Below are 21,596 nucleotides of genomic sequence, written 5' to 3' on the forward strand. Positions count from 1 at the left end.
CACAACATAAATCCCTCAGAACTTTCTTTTTCCTTTCTTTGAAAAATAAGGGTACTTAGACCAGGGGAGTCAAGATTGTGTATAATGAAGTGATTTTTAAAAAAGTGAGGAAGAGGTTTGTAGGTGACAAACGCACTATTGACACAAACATCAGGATTTCTCCAGAATACAAACTGTTCACAGTTTATTCTTCAAGTGTTGTGTGAAACTGGATATATGTATTCTGAATATGTGAAATGAAAGGGATTGCATCAAAGAAATTCCTGAGTTAAACAGTGAAGTCTTATTCTTAAATTCAAATGTATTTTCAAGGTTATTAATGTTGATAAATAGCAAGGGCCAAACTCTTACTCAACCAACTTCTATCTCTGGTTCTTTCTGATCATGAGAGATATTTTGGCCTTGCAAGACAGGGATCAAAATGCTGGTGAGATTCTTTCTGCTGTTCCATTATAAAATATAGTGTTACTGACAATGAACATTCAAGACATGCCTCTTTGAGAAGCAGCCAGATGATATGAAGACTATTTTTCCCCACTTTAGACTTTCCTGGGGTCCATCATAATATCCTAGAAGTGACCTGCCTCTGCAGTTTTGTAAGAAGCAATATGTGTAGCTAAGCACTTGCAAACATCTTTTCTCAGTGAGGAAGTGGTAAACCTCCATGAGCTCTGCTTTTTAGATGACAGTCATTTGAGAAATCATGTTTGTGTTGTTATTACCATAGTCATACCCAGATCTATGGAAAACTTAACTGATCCATTTTGAGATGATTAGATAACCATACAATTTCCCCAGAAGAACATGGGGAAATTAAAAGCACAAGAAAAGGTCAGGAAGAAAGTAGTAAATGAGACATAATTATAGTTAAGCTGCAACTCTGGAACTTATCATGTTGGTCTTCAAAAAGAGCTGTTGTAGCAGTATGCAGGACACTACGTGCTCTCACATACCAGTTTAAATCTTGTAGTCGTCTTATCTACATGCTTTTTAGGGGGATCATACCCTTTGAGCATATACAGCAATGAGTTTTTTAAAATGAAAAAAGTTAGCATTAATTCTTTGAAATTTTTTTTGTTTTATGTGAAATTTTGAAGACTGTGGAATACTTTACATGCTAATGGGACATGCATATGTATAGGAAGTCATTTCTAATTCTAAACAAATAGGCACTTGAAAATGTCAAGTATTAATGCTTATGGACAAGCATTTAGTGATGGTAAGAAGGATGTTTTGTGCTGCCAACGTCCTATGTATTAAAGTTGACTTGTGGATCCTTGAGAACTGATTAGCCTTAGAAAAATTTTCACAGTAGCAGAATGTACATATAATTACTTACAGATTTATTTGAAAATCAGCTCAAATAGTGGAACTCTTCCCAGAATGATTTATTTTTTAAAAATAAATATCTTCAGGTTCTCCTTGTCCAAAACTACAGTGGTGACAAAACAGGTTTCTGAGCATAAAAGCATATCTACAGTAACCCAATAGAACAGAAGATTACATGTTCAGCATTGAACTTCAATGGAAGGCTGACACTGTGGGAATGGATTTTCATATTCATGTGAAAGCATGGGCTGCTGTAAAAATAGCAAACAAGTTAATCTATGCATACCTGGCCTGTGGAGTCTGCTGTAATGGAGAAACATAACAAAATCTATTAGCAACTCCTACCTAGAAACATAAAGTAACTTAGCAAGTATTTTTCCCTCCCTCATATTTGTGAGAAAGATGAACTGAAAGCTTTATTCACAGAGTCACAGATTTTTGAACTCAAATTTGTTTCTGTCAGACATGAAATCTTCTTTACTACATAACCTAGAGCAAACATGCCTTATCTGCTAATGGCTGCTGTGGGGCGAGTTATTTCTCACTACTTTCAAAGAGGTTGTTACTGAGCCTGTTATCTTTGGTTGAATGAGTAAGCACATCACTTGTGAACAACAAAGGAAAGAGTAGAAAAAATAAACCTTAATGCCAATGAAACTATTTAGTAGGGACCCTATCTTGTGTTTTCTGCTTCCCATTCTTGTTCTCTGCCAACAGACATTTCTTTTATTTCTGTCTAGGCTTGTTCGAGCATCACTTCTTAGTACTATTGATTTTCATTGCCCTAAATATGCTGCTTCTGCTAAGAATTGGCTGTCAATGGCAGAATGAGGATAATTATGTCCTACTCCCAAGGGTTGTTTTAAAACAGTGGAGATGTGGAAGTTTCTTCTTTTTCCCTTTTCCTTTTATTCTGCTGGAAACTTTCTAAACCAAGTGTGTCCATCCCTAGAGGGAACGTTTCTCAAAAAATAGTAATATGGATAATTCATCAAGTTGAAATAGAATAGCATAACAAACGTGGGGGAAGAATATACTGTAACAGTGCAGGAAAAGCAGTGACATGGCGACATTATTCATTTAGACAGACACTAGTGAGATGGAAGTTTAAAAAGCTGTCTCTTGCCGCAGGCATGTTTTAGTTTGCTGTTCAGTACAGTTTTCCAGTGTTTTTGCTTTTGTTGTTGCTGAAAAACAATAGAAAAAATAACCATTAGAAACATGGAATAAAAAGATAAATGTATTATTTTCTCTGAGAATCTTATGACACCTCAACTGGAACAAGATCAGTCAGACTGTACCTTACTATTCACCTTTCTGTTGCAATTGTGGTTTATTTGAGTGGTGATGGTATTCTGCAAGGATAGTTGTGCACATGTGTAGGCTTTAGTGAGTTAATTTCTTCATTCTTTCAGGTGCCTAGATCCTAACTTTGCTCTTACTTTGACACCCATGGTGCTATACTATCGTTCTCTTATTTCCTTGTTTTCTACTGATGTGTTTTTCAGATCCTGTGTCAGGTTTCTTTTAATGTATAGTCTAGTAATTCTCCCAGAAGAAAGATTTTTCTGCTTGCTTTTATAATTTTCATTCATGCTGTGTGAGAAATGTGATAAGAATAAATGGGCAAAGTCTTTCCATACTGCTTCCCTGTCCCTTACTCATCTTCCTACAATTATGTAGCTGTAGATATTTATGGATGCCATAAGCATGGCTACCATCTTGCTATTTTCATTTTTTCTCTTCTAGATAAATGATGATAAACCTCTGAACACTCTTACTGTGTTTCTTCTTCATCTCATGGCCTTAGAATTTCACAGAATCATAGAATAGTAAAGGTTGGCAGCCAACTCTAGAGATCATCTGGTTTAACCCCCTGCTCAAGAAGGAGCACTAGGAGCAGGTTGCTCAGGACCATGTCCAGGCGGCATTTGAAGATCTTCACAGAGAACATTCCACAGTCTCTCTGGACAATCTGTGCCAGTGCTCCATCACCTGCACTGTAGATAAGTGCTTCCTGATATTTCTATGGGGAATCTTTTGTTTCAATTTGTACCCATCTCCTCTGAAGACAATATATTAAATTTAGATGTGAGTGTAAGTTTATATTTAAACCCTTTCAAAAAGCTGCATATTTGAATCTCTCTGCTTCTATTACCACCAATGTTCTTTAACCTTCTTTTTACTTTTCCATTTTGCTAGGGAGCTTAGAGGTTTTACGCTTCCTATCTTTTGGTGCTTCATGATGACTTCCACTATTTTTGGGGGGAGATATAGAGAAGGAGGGAAGAAAACCAGAAAACAGTACTTTTCAGTTCTGATTGACTGCACCTCCTATCCAAATGACTTGAGAGCCCAGAAATAAGATAAAAATACAGAAAGCTCTGTTATTTCTGTAGAGATTTGTTTTCCATTTGATCAGGCTGAGATCAATTGGGGTGAGCAAAAGGTGTTTGAGAAGTAAAATAAAAGTTAAACCATAGTTTCATGTGAGCTTTTTTCCACAAAGATTTATTTTCTTTCATGTTATGAAGAACCAGTAGTGCTATCAACTATAAAAGATTAGATTGGTACAATGTGCCAGGGTTTATAGGATCAGGCAGGGCATGGTGAGGGTTTTCTGGTTTTATTTTACCTTTATAAATTCATAGTATTAGTTTTCTGTTCTTGGCTTGAGCAATATGGGCTCATAGCTTCCACTGCATTCTTTCTGCAGCCTACTTTTCACCACCATTCTCCTGATTCCAATCTACCACCTTCAAACAAAAAATGAGTTCCCAAAAGTCTCTTAGAAGAGTCTTTGAAAGTAGTAGGAAGTAAACCAAGAGAGTATTAAAGGAGCTATTCCAGTGGGCTGGCTTCTACTGAAGATTTGAAAACTAGAACAATTTAAACTCAATATACATGGAATTTTGGATTCTGGACACAGAAGCTTCAAGAAAGTGTAGTTTGGTAACAACACATTATGTGACATGGCATGATGTTATTCCTAACATCAGCTCTGTACATTTTGCTTACAAAGGTAACACAACAATAATAACTATGAAGGAAGAAAGGATGAGAGGCACCATATGTTCCTATCATACTAGTGTGGGAAGGAGAGACTGGAATGACATATTTCCAGCAATAACGTGGGGTCATGCAGAAAAATGATGTGTTGGTGAGGGGAGAATATTTATCTCTTCATACGGGAAAGGTTACTGGATCTGGTATCTAGGAGATCTTAAGAGATTAATACCTACTGATCCACTGGAATCAAATCTGTTGGCCATGGGGACTGAGGTGATACCTCCTGGCCCAGTCCAGAAGGACCAGGCTGCTGCCATTCCCGTCTTTTGTAAAAACAGCTTGTTTGAGTAAAGGGAACAGAATGGGACTAATTTTGTTGTTTCTGTCTGTAACAGCAATCACAAATGCATCATGCGATACCAATCTATAATGATAGAATTCAATGGGAAATGGGAAATATCTGACTTGTTTTTCATGAAGCTTTCTTTCCATGAAATGTAAGTGATCACTTCACGTGAGCCTACTAATTAAGGAAATGGCTTAATGACGCTCTAAATTAGAAGGAACCTGTGCCTGTATATAAGTATTCTTTTCTCAGACATTTACAAAGCCATACTAGTAACACCTCACAATGACCCCCTGAGATGCTTTCATCTCAGTTTGACAGAACTGGGAACAGGGAAAATAATGTAAAGGAGTGGAGAAAAGAGCACAGTAGAACTCATGAAATGCTCTGCCTCCCTGTTCATTTTTCTAGGAAAATGACCTTCCCTGTGTCCTTTAAGGCAATCCACAGCAGTTTTACTTGTATCTTTAATGTTTCATTCAACATAGTATAAGACCATGAATAATGAAGTTTACACTGCACAAAGAGGGCAGCTATTGATTTACACATGAGCTATGTCTCATTTATTAATCTGTAAATCCTATGCAAATATATGCATGATAAGAAATTAAATCAATGCCTGTCATTTATTAAGTTTGCATGCTTTTACAAGTATAAATTTGACATTAATACCAGTTTACAGGGATGTTATTGCTGAGAAAGCAATGACTTTACACTGGTGTGCAAATCACTCGTGCTGAAAGAAAGCTTTTGAAAACTGTATATAACCTGAACATACTGTCCCCCGAGTTTCATTTTACAGACAGTCCTAGATCTATTTTTTATACAGATTATTCCAGAATTGAACTTTAATTGCTTGCTTTTCCTTTTTTTTTTTTTAAATGGTGTGATTTTTGAGACATGGATCTGAAGCATAAAACTGAGGGTGAGAAACATAGAAATGAGGCAAGCAGCTTATTACCTCTCAAATGAGCTATCATTAAAGTCCGACTGTGCTTTCAGCCCATCTAACTGAGAAGTAGCGGTGTTAGCTCCAGCTGGATGTCTGAATCCTGAACTAAAATATTCAGTAGTGCTGTTATCATGTGAAGTTTGCAAATGACACAATTCCAGTAACACCCTCTTCACATTAAGCATGAAGGTGACTCACATATTCGTAGTTCAACCCAGCAGCTGGTCTCCTGCAACTGCAGTGTGAAGTGAGGCATACTGGAGCACCCTGCTATTTGATATAGGAATAAGTTTTGCTTCACCTTCTGGGGCCTGGTAGTTTTCAGGATTTCTCCAGAGTTGTGCAGTTCTCTGGACTAAAATTTGTGGCTTGATGTTTGAGAGGATACACTCAAGATTTGACTTCTCCCAGGTGAGAAGGTTGACTCAACAGAAAATTACTTACATATGTGCAGCAAGGGAGAGGAACAAAATGTCCTCTTTTTGCAAACAGTAAAAGACAAACAGCCTTTAGAAAGATGAGTGGACAAAGGACAGAACTTCCAGAAGTTCTGAAACTCAAGAATCATGCAGAACAATAGAAGGCAGAGACAGGCTTTTCACAGCAGTATGTGGCAAGAAAATGAGAGATTGGAGGCATAGGATAGAAGAAAAGCAGATTAGGAATAAATAAATAAGCACGTTAATAATGAAAAAGTAAATAAAAGGAAAATATTCTCTATGAGGACAGCTCTGTAACAGACTGGGTTGGTCAGCGATAGTATACTCTGTGTCCTTGGAGATTTTCAAGACCCAACTGGATGAAGCCTTGAGAAAGTCCATAGCTGAGATCGCTTAGAGCAGACTGGAGATCTCTTGATGTCACTCCAAACCTTAATTATCCTATGACAATTCTACCTGCTAGAATATCCTATCAGGGACAACCATACAAAGCATTCACTTGTATGAAATGCCTGAAAAGGTTTATGTGCTGAAAAGAAAATCCTATATCTAGATCTCATGCTTTGGTGGCAAGAACAAATATAGTGAGAGAAAGTGAAAAATAATCTTCATTTTGAGACCTTATGTACAGTCTCTAACTGGAAAATGGGAAGAGTTAACAGGATTGGGAAGGAGACATGCATCCATTAACTCAATTCAGGTATAAAATCCTTCAGATAAAACTGCGGAGACCCTGCACATACAGTTTGGGAAGCACTGCCCGTTGATAGTGGGAGGTGAATAATTATAAAGAAATTATATGAGGAGAGTTCATGGAATTCTTCCTTGCTCTTTCCCAGGTAACTTGTGCATTTCAGTGGTATCAGAATGCCTAATGATTTCTTGATACAGGTGGGATACTGGGAATCAGAAGCCTATGTCTGAGTAATAACTTCATTATAATTACTATTGCCAAAATAGTATTTTTCTTATTTGGATGTTAAATATGAAAACACATTTTCCATATTTTAACACATTTGAATTCAAGCAGGGTCTGATATACGTATTGTTGTGTGAGAAAGGTAATGTTTTTTTCCAGACAGTCATCTGTAATTGAACATCTACTAAAGAAATACATTGAGTCACAGTGATAGAAACAGCTAAAGCACATTTGTTCTTGAGAAATGTATGATCTTATTTCCTTAAGATATATTTTCTTTCATTTTTTGAATTGTATTTCTACTTTTGCCATCTTTATGTATCTTGAAACTGAAGAAATGCTGACCTTGAGATTGTGCTCTGGGATTTATTTTGCACTACTGCGAGGTGGAAATGTCACAAGAAAAGAAAAATCCCTGTTCTCAAGGAATACATTTTTAAAGCGCAGCCTTGAAGACTCCAGGGGTTAAGACATGCATCCAGCATGAACATCTGCAGGTTTGAATCAGCTGTCCCTAATGTTATGACCCCATTTCAATACAAATAGCTCTGCGCACTGAGCTAGTTGTGGGTTAGTTAAAATCAACCTCTTTCTGCTTAGAAATTCCTTCAAAAGTTTTTGCAGCGAATACATTTGCACCTGTCAGCTCACAGGAACCTATCACTGTCTTCTAGGAGCAAAAACATTGAAAGTAAGCGTTGATGGAGTTTTATGACTCATTGAAGTCTAGAGCTATGTGAAACTGGCTTTAATTTCTAAAAATCAATAATTCTTCTAAGCACTGTGTCTCTCTGATAAGTATTCTTACTTTACTGGAGAAGTAAATGTACTCAGCGTAAAAACTGAAAATAGGTTTTCATTCAAGCTTAGGCTGAAGTAGTGTTTCTGCACATAGTTCTGCTAACAAAGCTATATCAGGAAGAGCAGTTGTGTAACACATTAAAGGCATCCAAGTCTGCTGCAAGGAAGTGAAAGATGAACCCAGCCAGGATTTGGCAGAGAGGAATCAGGATTTCAAAATAAAAATGAAAACTTTCAGGGGTTGAATCACATCATGCCATGAAATTTGTTTATTTTTTGTCCTCTCTTTTATTGTGATATATGAAACCCATTTTATTTCACAGTCACTTGATGGTATATGAGTCACCACGCAATTTCCTTCACATTGGAAGTCTTCTGCTTCAGTCAGAGAAAAGGAGTAGCAATTTTTCTATAGTAGCATATATATATATAGTAGCAATGTTTGTATTGTCCTGCTTAGAACATTTTGGAAAGCTACAAAATGTTTTGGATTATATGCCTTGAATGTAAAGTTTTCCTGTTTTTTTTTCAGATACTGTCAGCTTTTCAGGTAAATTCTGTTAAAGAAAACAAAAGCAAACCACATAATCAGTGTTCTAGCCTCTCTGTCACAATCAGAAACAAATATGTAGGTATTTTAATTTCACATTTCAGAAGTCTGCTTTTGCACTGTTTATTCCTCAGCTGGAGAAATGTAGCACGTTCTCAGCATGTTTCACTTCTGCATTCTCATAATTAACCTTCTTGTGGGCTGTGATCAGAGGGTGGCTGCATCCTTGACTATATACATAGAACCCTCTGTTACACTTCCAATAAGCCATCCATCTTTGATACCAAGATGAGATTCTCAGTTTGCCATGCTGTCAGTATTTACTTCTAGTCTACCAATTGCTTTAATGCTGTTGATTGATTTACTACTGTTTCTTCGTTACTGGAGAAGTGATAAAGGATCACATGGGTACACTGTACAAGTGAGTTGTGCTTCTCCTGTAGCATCACCTCCGGGCACCACAGAGGATCTCAGCAGTTCTGCAGCATTCAGTGTTCGTGCATCTGGTAATTAGAACAAGAGTCATGCTAATAACAAGACCTGGTGATGTGACAAGAAAGCATCACTTTCCTGAGGTGTCTGTGAATTTGTTAGGATGTGTTTAAAATCTTCAAATCAGTTGACATGAACTAATTAAAGAAACAAAGAAAGCAGAATGAAGCCAAGTAATACATGTATATGTTTTTTTTTTTTTTTTAAATGATGTTTGACTTCAAGTAATTTCCAGAAGTCAGGAGAGGAACAATGCTGCTATTGCAAGAGAGAACTTTTGTTTACTGCAGGAAAAGTGATAAAGGGTTTTGAACAGAGTCCTGTGAAAATGTGATTGCAAAGGGGGCATGGAAATTCAGAACCCGCTGAAAGAGTCAGGAGATATAGTTGGTTTGGTGAAGAGTTAATTTCATTACTCTGTTAATCTTATTCCTGAGCTTGTTTAAAAGAAACCGATTTGCAAATGACTTTGGATTCAGCAGGAAGATAATTTTATGGGGCACTTGGACTTGGAAGTAGGCGTTTTGCAGATTAAAGCATATGGTGTTTGAATCCTCCCTGTCTGTCATCAGGAACAGATGATGCCAGCCCACTCAAGCCTTTAGGCACTGTAGTGCTTTGTAGAGTTTCTTCCTATAAGTAATAAACTTCCAGAAGAACTCACAAAAAGAAGCCAGCAGCTGTTTTAAAAAAAAAAAAAAAAAAAAAAAAAAATCTTGTTACTGAATCATGAAGAGACCAGTAACTCACTACAATACTCAGCAGCCTTTAATGGCCACTAATCCTTGACAACTTTGACCAAGATTAATCATTTTTCTCAGGGGCCTTTGAAAGACATAGTTAAGACCTATGTATAATTCTGTGTAGACCAAATACCAAAGATAATTCCTTGAAGAATTGAGAAACCAGGTAGAAAACAGATGTTTGTCCCTTCAAAATCTCCAGACTGGGTAATACTCAAAGCCTTTAAAGGATTTTGTGTCAGTTTCCCATTCGTTGCTAGAAGGAGAAATTTTAGTCATAGGAATTCTTAATGGAACCTCCAAATCTGGTCATTCAGCACCACATTTCACTATTGGTCAGATAGTATTTTTACCAGCAGTTAACAACAAAAAAATTCTTCACAGTCAAGTTTTTGCTGTAACATCAGATCTTTCTTCCACTGAATTTAGAGGAAGCATATATTTAGCACTGGAGGTACCTTGACTTCTCAGATGTGGGATTGCTAAACAGATTTATTCTTAGTCATAATCTTTGTAAAAATTGACAAAACATGATATGTTGGGTAATTTATTTTGCAGTTCTGCACACTCTGTTTTGGTACCTTTAGGTCAGCGTAACATGCACATGATGGAAAGTTTCTGCTTCTGTGTTCCTCAAATAAAAGCAGAGTGTTGAGATGCATTAAGTGTCTCTGAATTCAGTAAAGGAGCATGTTTTATGGATGTGCCTACTGCATCATTTATCAATGAAGAATTCCAAATCCTGTGTGAATTTTAGTATATCTCACTTAAAGCAGGAGGAATTTGTTTACTTCTTATATAGATGTTTAATCACAGTAAGCCCATTACAAGAGTTTTTCTGTCTTTTCTAGTTAGCTAAATCTTACCATTATCACTGAGAACCCTTAGAACTGCAGCTAAAACTGTGTTGGTGTATTGCGTTAAAGCAATTGGAGAATTGATTCCATCCATATCCACTAATTTTTAAAATCAGTAAGTATTATTTATGGTCTATATTATATGCTTGGAAAAAAAAAAAGAAAGGTTCTATAATTTTCTTCAATGCTTCTTTTGGTAACGCTGTAATAAGAGGAGACACTGAGATTGTGATTTAACAGGGAGTACTACAGGTGTTGGAAAAGTTACACATTCTTTTCCTTGATTCCTATGGAACTTACAGATGTCTAGAGAAATTATCTAGATGTTGTATTGCAGTTGTTATTAGCCATATCAGATAGTGGTAACAGGATGAGAAATACAGTTATCCAAAAGCAAAGAGCTATGCAGTTCCTGCACTAAACTCTAAGAATTCATCAGTTTCCTTTATCAATTATATATTAAATATTAAAGAACATCCAAGTTCTATTATCCAAGTAAGGTTTTATTATTTTTAAACTGCTCTTATGCTCTTTGTCTTGAAAACTAAAGAACAAATGCAAAATGCAAGAAACCTTTTTGTGTAAGGTTAAAAAAGACTTTTTTGTTACTCACCTGCATGTTATCATGAATACATCAGGACTGAATTGCAGTGGAAAGTCTTCTTGGAAGAAAATCATTTTTGCCTTGACTTTCCTTCTTGTGCCTGCTAAAACCAGGGTCTGAATAACAAAGACACCATACATGACATCTCATTCATTATAGCTCCTGCTAAATCATACAAGATGTATGATTGTATACGTATGCAGTTCTTTACTGATTTTAACTTGTATTTACTGGTCTGAAGTCTTTTACTCTGAGGAAATCTTTGTCAGAAAATATTGCTCTATTTGGTTAAACTCTGCTTGTGATTCACCAAGCACCTTGTACACTGTGCTTTCAAGCATGCAAGAGGTGGATATAGTGGGTTCTAACCTTCTGTATGTTTGTTTTATTAAGACAGGCCAGCAGTACTCAGCTAAGCAAGATGTCAACACTGTGGAGTTGTAGATCATATTTGATAATCTAGAAGGATACACCGCTGCCATGGTAGTTTTCCATATGTGCATGCACACCTGGTAGGTGCAAAGTAAACACCTCATTATGCAATACTGAATAAGTAACCTCCATGGCAAAAGCTCTTGGACATTCTTCTCTGCCAGTTCTCTCCCATTTTTCTCATCCCAGTTCCCTGGGAAGCCAAGACTCATTTTATTTTAGCCATATGGTAGCAAAATATTCCCCATTCAGCACTGATTACAACTTTCAATTTTCTTTCTTTCTTTCCTACTCCACATCATTTTTACATGATCAGCATCTACTGCTTGATTAAAAAATGCTGTGGTATCTTAGATATCAGTGTGGTTACTGGTGACAAGTGCTGCTTATTCAGTAAATTATCACTGTAAGTTAATTGATTACACTGCTCATCATTCATTGAAGTTTGTGGTGAAGTTTTTAGTTACCAAGGAAACAAGCTGTGGCAAAGGAAGAATTAAATCATAGTGTAAATATTGCCTTTAATGAGAAAGAGGTAAATCTATTTTCCAATTTTGTAACAAAACTGACAGAATAGGAGCAGTTACATAATTATTGTCAAATATTGTGTTTCTACATTGGAGAAAGTAGCCATCCTATGTTTTTTCCATTGTGTAAAATAGATGTTATGGAAAATGTATTATTTGCCTCCTTCATTGGTTTCCCTGACGTTTCTTACAAATGACATTGCTAATAAATATGAGAAAGGGGGACAGAGTCAAGCAAAAGCAAATGGTGTCTATGAAATTATTTGGTCATTTTGCATCTCAAAGAGAGAGATTCTCCATTTAAGTGAGATTAGATTTTGGATTCTCTTTGTTGTTTTGAGTTTTTCTGCAGCATGGTGCATCTGAAAAGAATATCTTATTTAAAAAATGTCATGGAGTGTCAGTACACAATCTGGCATAAGTGTCTCCCAATTAAAATAAACAGAACCCTTTGGTAGAAGGAGAAGAAATTAAAAGAGGAACAACTTTGAAAATGAAATGAAATGCCACTTTTAAGCAGTCAGATATTAATGTACTTTAAATTAGTAACCTGAAATTAATGGTTTGCTAAGGGAAATAAAGTAATTTCAGAGCCCAGATCATTTTTTGGTCATATTAATAGTGTCACATGGTCATGGACCATTCCCTTATCTAATATAGTAACATTCTTTCAATATGGAACACATTTGCCTTTTTAATTATTTGACTGTTAAAAAAAAATTACAGTTTTATTCCCGGTGGATGGTTAACAATTTGTAGTTTAAGCTATGCTTCATTAGAATTGGGTAAATGTGACCTTGACATACTTCTTACAGCGTCCTCAAATGTACTCACAGAAGAAGGAGTTAATGGCTGCGACTGGCTGCATGAACTCTCCAGCCTCTCCCAGGACTTCCCAATAAGCAGATGATTTTTTTGCGTCTCTGTGCCTGCAATAAAGAGAAGGGCAATAAGAAAATAAGGTAAGCATGTTTTCAAAACTCTAGCCATATCTACTGTGTGGCAGAATAAATGAAGCACCATAACCAAAACAAACCAGTGACTGTGCTTCAGCTGCATCTGATTGCCAGCCACTGCCAGGAAGGACTGTCTGAGGTGGTACAGTGAGAATCACCCTTGTTCATCTCACAATGGCAGCATATATGGATTTGGGGATGTGTCATCAGTTTTTCAGACCTGTCATTATGAAGGTATTTCTCCCAAGAATGTTCCCAGTTTTATCTGCACTGACAGCTGCTCGCTTTCCTCCCCCTCTTCCCCCCCCCCCCCCCCCACTGATTTCATGGCAGGCAATTACGTTTTTAAATAGAGATGTTTTGTGTTTTTGTCTTCAAATGTTTTGTGTGGGGACATGTATACTGCCTGCATGCTCCATATGATAACTGAAAAGATTTAACCAAGACACAGCTCAATCTGGGGCATATAGCACAGGCCTTATTGGCTTGTTCTACTATAGACTGGCCAACCATCATTTGCCATTCTGGATTAAGATAAACAAAGTAAGCGACATGGATTTTAACATCCATGAACATCCTATCAGTTATTGTTTAGCAAGCTGGTAGTATTCTGTAATCATTTCAGAACTCAGAGTAGAACCTAGCAAAGAGACAGCTGAGCCCTAAGTAACTTTTATACAGTTTGAAAGCTAGCTATAGGCAACTGACTCTATCATAGACATGATTTCTAACTCTTTATTCCACAGCTTCTCCCAAAACAAAGTCAACTTGTGTACACTCTGTGGACAATTATTATCTTAATCAGACAGGACATCTAATCTCGTTTGTTAATGGCAGCCTCCTGCTCAACCAAATTATATTTTATATCATTACAAGAGGTTGTCTTACCATATTCACCAAGCTGATTTTGTTGACTATATCATACCCTGTTATTAGACTCTCTTGGTCTTTATTGGCATGTTGATCTATATACCATAACATGCAGAAACTGCTGTGCAGAGTCTTCGTTTATTCTACAAGAAACACTTTCTCTGTCATGTAACACATCACAACACCTACTTACTTCTCTTTTCCAGATCTAAACTTGTGATTCTAACATTTCAGTAAAATGAATTGGATTTAATGTTACCAATTAAATCAAATTTTCTCAACTCCAAAGGACTTTCCACTTTGCCCTTTTTACCCTGGCATTTGGTGTCTGAGAGATTGAACGATTTCTGGTCTTTGACTTTGTTGTCTTTACAGTCTGCTGGTCAGGAACAAATTCATAGTGGCTTTACATCCCTTTTTCAGCTCTTTCTCCACGTGCTATCTGTCTTCTAGCTAGCCTCCAGCTAGGACCTCACTGATCGTGTATATGATGCAAGCTGCACAGTTCATACAGGCCTACAATGTGTGCTTTCTTTTCTCAGCTGAAAGGAAAATAAAACAAAGAGAAGGCAGGTCACAGCAGCTTTCTTCCCAGTGGCTATTTATATTTTTTAGTTTAGAGGTATCCTTCCATAGAAGACCAAAATATCTTCTATAAATATCTTATGTATCTCTCTTGGTGTTCCCACTCTCTGACATGAAGAAGCCTTTGTGTATTTCTCACAACCAATCTTAACCATTAGCAAACAGTAAAGCAGATTTCCCAGATGAATTTTTAACAAGTTTTAAAAATCAAAATAATAAAAAAGTAATAAGTTCCTTTTATTTGTTCCAAACTGTTAGAGTGCCCTGAAATCTCATTTTAAAACTTTTAAAATTTCCTTTGCAATAGAAATAACTAGAAATCTGTTTTTTAGATAATGAAAACTGAGACTCTCATTTGAGGAGTTGGAGAAATATTATCGTCATGAAAAAAAATAGGAAGAGTGGAGGAACTGGCAACATTAATTTTGCACATTTCAGGATTTTTGGCAATCACATACTCACCCACTGTGAAGAAAAGCTTTCTAGCTGACCAGAATGCATCTTCAACTCAATATAGCAACTGGGGCTTCAGTCTTTCTGAAAGTAGTTCTTCCTATTTATTTCCATGGGAACTACAACAAATAGAAATATAACAATAAGAGTATTTGATGGAGCAAATTCTCAGCTATGAAACACTGTTTTTCAATATAGTAACCACCATTAGCTATGCACTTTTGCCAGCTATGCACTTTCACCATCAATGAACAAGAGCCTGCATGCCACGCTCGTTAAAATCTGCATGGCCATCCAGAACTGGGCTTGTCTTTCATGTTGCTGCTGCCACTGCTGAAATGCACCACTCACCACCTCACTGTGCTCACATCCATGTTTTGGTTTCCATAGATGTTCAGTAAGCATGGATGAATGTCAATGGGTGCAATTTTTTTTCTGCATAGAATACCATGTCACACCTTTACTTCATATGCACTTCCATGTCAGATGACAATTTGTCAGACTGCCCCACTGCTGCCATCTGTTGCATGGCAATAAAATACAATGGAAAACTGGTGGGAAGATTGAACTTCTATCTGCCATACTACCGACATCTACCTCTGATGTATGAGGTAGTATATAGTATATAACATAATGAAATGGGAGGCATTACTTTCAGAGCAGCACTCACATTCAGCTAGCGGGGCTTGTATGCAATCATGCATGTACTCCAGTGACCAAATAAACATACAACATCTGGATATTTTTAAGCTCTGAACTGCAGTTGTTGGTTTTGGATCTGAATTTTAGGCATGGTTCATGTCCATAAACTGGTTTAAGTCATAATCCTAGATGTAAACACTTCTATATCTTTGGGTAGAGAAAGGCACATTTGAAATGTAAATTTAAGTACTGTAACTCCCCCTTGTGAAAATTTAGTCCCTGTTTCAAAAGTCTTCGGTTTCAATTCTGAACACAGGTTTTTTTCATGAATTATTAACAAGTATTCTCTTGCTCAGTTCAGTGGTAAGTAGGTTCAGTGGCAAGACAAGGAGCTATCCCACTTCTTGTGAGCTCCCATTTTCACAATGGCATAAATTTCTTGGCTATTCCTAGCTCATACCTTCTCTTCTCAATTTTTGGAAGTTCTTTGATGTGACCACACAAAATGTGACTACTACTGAATGACCAATTCTGAATTTAACAAATTAACATGAGATTAGTTGAAGAAATGTAAGAGTTGACTTGGAAGTACACAAAAGCAATTTTTTTTTTCACTGACAGTGCAGGAAAAAGAAATAAAACAGACAGAATAGAGATCTTTTATTTTATTGTGCTAGATACCTGTAGCTATGACTGTGATGGCTGAGGGTGCTCAGCTGTTCTGAAAATGAGCCCCAAGGCTTCTGCCCTCAGTAAGCTTTTATTGCTTTAGCTCTGATTGATGGACTCAGGGACCTGGAGCCTAAAGATAAGTCTTTAATAGATCACTAAATTGTGACTGCCTAGCAAATTGTTGTGTATGGGCTTTACAAATTGTGCTACCTAGAAGACAGTGCATTCCAGGAGTTAAATTTTACACCAGAGGGAAAACAAAGCAACACTACTTTTATTAGTGGCTTAATGGCTGATTTTGGTCAGAATTCTTATATGCTGCTGTTTCCCTTCTTTGCTCTGTATTCACTTCAGTGTTTCTTTCTTCCATACACATACTGAAGTTGGTACAAGGGACATTTTATTACTCTTCCTATATTATTTTGAAAGTATTAGATTTTGTTTCTGAAGTTATCAACATTAAAAAGAGTTCAGATGAATTATTCCGTGGAAAGGACTGTTCACATACGTCATATAAGGGAGGTGTTATTCTTTTATGGTTATTTTCACCTATTTATTTATGGTACAGGCTAAGGTAGCTTGGACACTGAAATTCTGACCTCTTCTTTCATCATAATTCTTCTGACAAACATCTGTTGAGCAATATTTAATTAATTAGTATTGCTTTCCTATACTGCATCTTTATATACAACATTCATTAGAACAAATACTGCAATATGTTCATCAGTCATTTATCTAGACATGAAACCTAATTTTATGTCAGCATTAGTGTCCAATACAACCTTTGTAGAGTGTTGAGTATGTGTTGAATTATCTCTAGTAAGGCCTGCAAGTGATTTAGTCTAACAAATATATATAATATTATTTCAAGTACTGCTTGTCTGTGAATTATTACTATTGCTACTAATAGGGAGCCGGGGAATAATACACACAAAAACGTCACAGTCATTAGTTGCTACGTTAGCAGATCTGTTCTAAGGTTCAAAGAAAGATTTGTTATGTTTTGACCAGGCTATTATTATTATTTAACTTAGATTCAGATAGATTTTTAAACTTTAACATAAGTTACTTCTTTTTTTTTTATGAACTAATTTGAATATAAAAAGTTTATACAGTTTTGTGTGATTTATTCTTGATGTAAACTTGAAGTCATAAGAAAAAAATATTCCTTCAGAGTTAAGAAACATATATTACTGTTCATTGAGTCTGACATGTAACAGATAACAGTGACAAAGTGACAAAAATACAAACAGAAAATGCACTTGTGGAAGGTTTTGGATGAGGAAAAGCCGATAAAAATAATAAAACATACAGAACAACTTTACCCAAAAAGCATTAGGAAATCAGAAGTCAGCTTTTAGTAAATAAAGCAGAAGCTAGAAATCATATAGTCATTTCCATTCTGAGATGAAATAAAAATGGCAGTTGCATGTAATGAAGCACATGGCAAATTTTGCTCCACAGGACATCCTACTACAGATTTTGACTTAAAAATGGACATTAGGCTCACTTTGATTAGCTAGAGAAAGAGGAATGTTTTATTTCTGGACCTGATCATACATAGTTTTAGTGTCAGTATTCATAACGTGAGCTTACATGAATGTAAAATGAATCTGCATTTAGTGAAGCCAACATTGTTGAATAAAATTATGCATTTTCCAAGTGTACTACAATAGACTTCTGAATACTTTAGATGCATTTTGGTTTTATTTTGCTTGGGTAAACATTTTGTGATCACCACGAAGGCCTCAAAGCAATGAAATGAGCAGAGTGGAATGGAAGTCTGAAATGAAAATCAGTAGTTTGCCTAGGATTTCTCCAAGGGTACACAGAAATACTGAGATTTGCAATATGCTACCCTCCAAATTATAACATGTATAACAGAGGAGTAACAAGTCACTTATAGCTAGGAAAATTAGTCAAACATTACTGAATGAACATTGATGGATAAATATATCTGATACAGTTGTCATTTTAGGACCCCATATTATGTAATTTTTTTTAGTCGTTGAATTGGCTGATCATGTTTCATCATTTCTATGACAAAACCCCACAACTTTGCTGAGAACATGAAATAATACCAAATGTAGAAATCTCCAACTCTTTCAAATAGCCTTTTTGTATTTGCCATTTTTTTGAAGTAGAATAAAAGCATATTTTTGGTGCCAGGATTTCAGAAGATCATCACATATTCAATAAAAACTGAAGCACGTATGAAGGAAGAAACCCAGCTCTTAGAACATCTTATGGGGATGAATATGTCAGTATTCTCTCACCAGTAGATACATCTGTGCTACTTCAAGACTAACCTAGTTACTCTAAGTTCTCCCCAGCTTCACATATAGTATACGTAGGCAGATGGAGAATAAAATTATATTAGACTCAAAAGTGGAGATAGTTTTAACTGGGAATGCCAGAGAGGGCTTTTTTTTTTTTTTTTTTTTAATTAAATTGTACCCTTTGTTTTTTTCTCAAACTTTTTTTAATGATTGCCATTGCTTTAATGTTGTTTGTGTAGTCTCATTCCTGGAGAGGAGAGATGAAGTCTGTAAACACCTAAAAAACAGGTTGTTTTTATGACTTCTTTATGACACGTAAATATGAAACATAGCATATAATGGGCACACACCTGTTTTCAGGCAGTGGAAATGAAAGACAAAAATCCTAATAATGCTTAACTAGGAAATTATACAGTAATACCAAATGCAAATTACCTAAATCAAAGACTAGAAAAGGAGATAACTTGAGTTCTTCATATCCTCTGTCCTACAAGGGTAGTTAAAGGAATAATCCTTATACAAAAACCAGTAACCAATATGGAAGAATAGGGATGCAGAAGAAACCTCAAAACACAGGAGGGAGATGAGATAATTCTCATTAAAAATGTCTTTTTAAAATATTGTTAATATAAATTCTATTGGAAGAAGGAAAAGTATGCCAAGGAAAGGGGGTTGCAGTCAAGGATTTTCAGAATCAAGAACTTACTGGAATGGAAATCAAAAACAATATAAGATGAATGAATTGACAAGTCAGAGTCAGCATCTCTTGTGGTAGCATGTAATAAAAGAAGGAAGAAAGAAAACTCTGCTTGCATCTTAGTGGAGGGGACATAATCTAGAAGAGAAGTAGGTTGCTCTTAAAAAAATGCCTTCTATTTATTTCCATGGAGACTGCAACAGAAAGAAAGAGAATAATAACACAATTTGATAGAGTTAATTCTGTTACAAAACACTATTTTTCAACATAGTCAGCACCATTAGCTCTCCTTTTTCACCAGTGATGAACTGGTGATGAACCCTGCATTCTGTGCTCATAAAACCCACTAGAGGTGACCCACTGTCACTCTTGCTATTGCTGAAATGCACCCCCTAGTGCCTCACTGTGCTTTGGTCTCCATGAGAATTCAGGAAGAATCATTGACTGTCAGCGGATGCAATTTTTTCCACACAGAGAAATTCAGTGCCACATCTTTACTTCATGCGCACTTCTATGTCAGATGTCATTTTGTCAGGCTGCTCCTCTGCAGCCATCTGTTGCTTGGCAATAAAATGTAGCGGAATATGGGCAGGAAAGTTCAGCCTCTGTTGTCATATCACCAACATTCACCTCTGATGTTGTGGGCCAACTTAATAAAATAGGAGGTAGTATTTTTGGAGCAGCCTTTGTAGATGGTGAATTGGTTGACAGTTAATAGAATGAAGTAGATGCAGATGGCATTTTCCTCCATGGCATTTTATCCTGACCTGATCACATCAAAGACAAATTTTTAAACCAATGACACCTGAGTTGATGATTTATTATCACAAGAAAGCAGGAATCAGCCAAAAGAAAATGTACGAGACTGGAATCTCTGACACAACTGAGACTTGCAAATATAGATTATAATAACATATGCAATATTAAAGGAATCTTTGAAGTGTGTGCAGTAACAAACCTACAGTTAAAGCCAGCAAAATGTGTACTGTGACAACCTTTGCCACGTTAATTAAGACATGTAATTGATAAAAGTGATAGCAGAGACATAATGAGACAAAACACATAGATTAAATGCCAGTGTTTAGTAACACATCAGAACTTCTGTGGATCTTTCATAACATTATATAGCAAATTCAGACCTTCTGTTTCCTCAGAAGTACAATTTCTGTATGAACTACAAAAAGAATTTGCACCCATCTGGGATAAATCACATAAACGTGCTTTTGAGGATTTTAAAATGTATTGATAGCATCTTCATCAGTGGCATTTTTTTTTACCATTTTCTCATCCCTTGGGGAAGATTCTTGTTACTCTGAAATGACAGGGAGCCCAGAGTGCACTTGTTTCAAGTAGCTTGCAGATATCGATACCCGCCATATCCATTTCAATGATGCACTGATGGTTAATGTAGGGACTTGCAAGAATTTCAGTGAAGTTTTGGAACATTTTATTAAAAACTACCATAACAATATTTTAGGAAATGTTAAAATGCAAAAACTTCCTTGTATATTCAAATTCGTGTCTGGAAATAAGCTAGTAGTAGTAACTGATCTGGCTTCTGTTCATTTCTACATGCTCCCAGAAGCAGATTTGTAGTGCGTGTGTAATTACAATCTTGTTTTTCACATGAGCAGTATTATGGCTGAGTTTATATTCTGCATGAAATTATACTGTCCGTTTCACAGTATCTCCAGGTCTGGGCGAACCTGTGTGCTTTAAAAGGTGCTAAGTGCTGTAGAGCAATCTTCCAGCTACATACTGACACAGGAATGGTAGAATAATGAGGCAGTGTCCACATGTTTTGGTTTGCACCATTTCTATGGACTGCAGTAGGATGCCAGTAGCAAGGGGTCACCCAGGTGGGCACACCTCTACTACAGGGCAGTGACTACCGAGTAGGAAGGGACATGTTTATCCAATGTGAGTTTAGCATCAAGCCTGGTCACCTTGCCTCCTAAGTAGATGCTCGATGGCCCTGTCCATCCCTTTGTACTTGAAGGGCCCACTTCAGAAAATGAAAATGCCTATATCTTTTTGTAGTATTGATGCAGTATTGATGTGAGGCATAGGCTGAGCTGCATACAAATATCAGGCTGGAGAAGTAACTCAGACCATTGTATAGCATAAACTGGGGAAAGGAAAAGGATTGGGAAGGTTCATTGCTATCTGTCTTGAAATAGAAACTCAAATTGCTCTGAATGTTGTTTCTGCCAAATGTATATGGCTGGCCAGCCAGCGCCTGCCCAGAAATCAATATTGCTATGCAGCACTGGGCATCAGCTTCTGCATTAGAAGCAGGCCAGCACTGTGATCTGCAGTAAGAGGAATGGTGTAGTCAGGAAGAACGGAGCTGGCATGGAGTATTAAATGAGCAGCTGGATCCATTCAGTTGAGGGAATATTCTGTATCCTAGAAAAGACTTCTTTAATTGACTTCTAAGA

General features: G+C 36.5%; 1 long non-coding RNA gene across 3 annotated transcripts in view; it reads left to right on the forward strand.

Annotated features, from left to right (window-relative positions):
* The window catches only part of LOC125689736 (uncharacterized), a 32,086-nt gene that overhangs the window by 7,613 nt on the left and 2,877 nt on the right, over window positions 1-21,596 (forward strand). Inside the window, exons 2-4 of one of the 3 annotated variants that reach the window (XR_007375407.1) lie at window positions 11,436-11,554; window positions 12,817-12,963; window positions 14,745-16,021. This is a non-coding gene — a long non-coding RNA (uncharacterized LOC125689736). Of the gene's footprint in view, window positions 1-11,435; window positions 11,555-12,816; window positions 12,964-13,703; window positions 14,227-14,744; window positions 16,022-21,596 lie in introns of those variants that run through there. The other 2 variants (XR_007375408.1, XR_007375406.1) reach the window with 2 other exon arrangements.

The sequence above is a fragment of the Lagopus muta genome, chromosome 2, assembly GCF_023343835.1.
Source record: "Lagopus muta isolate bLagMut1 chromosome 2, bLagMut1 primary, whole genome shotgun sequence".
In the NCBI taxonomy this organism is placed as follows: domain Eukaryota; kingdom Metazoa; phylum Chordata; class Aves; order Galliformes; family Phasianidae; genus Lagopus; species Lagopus muta.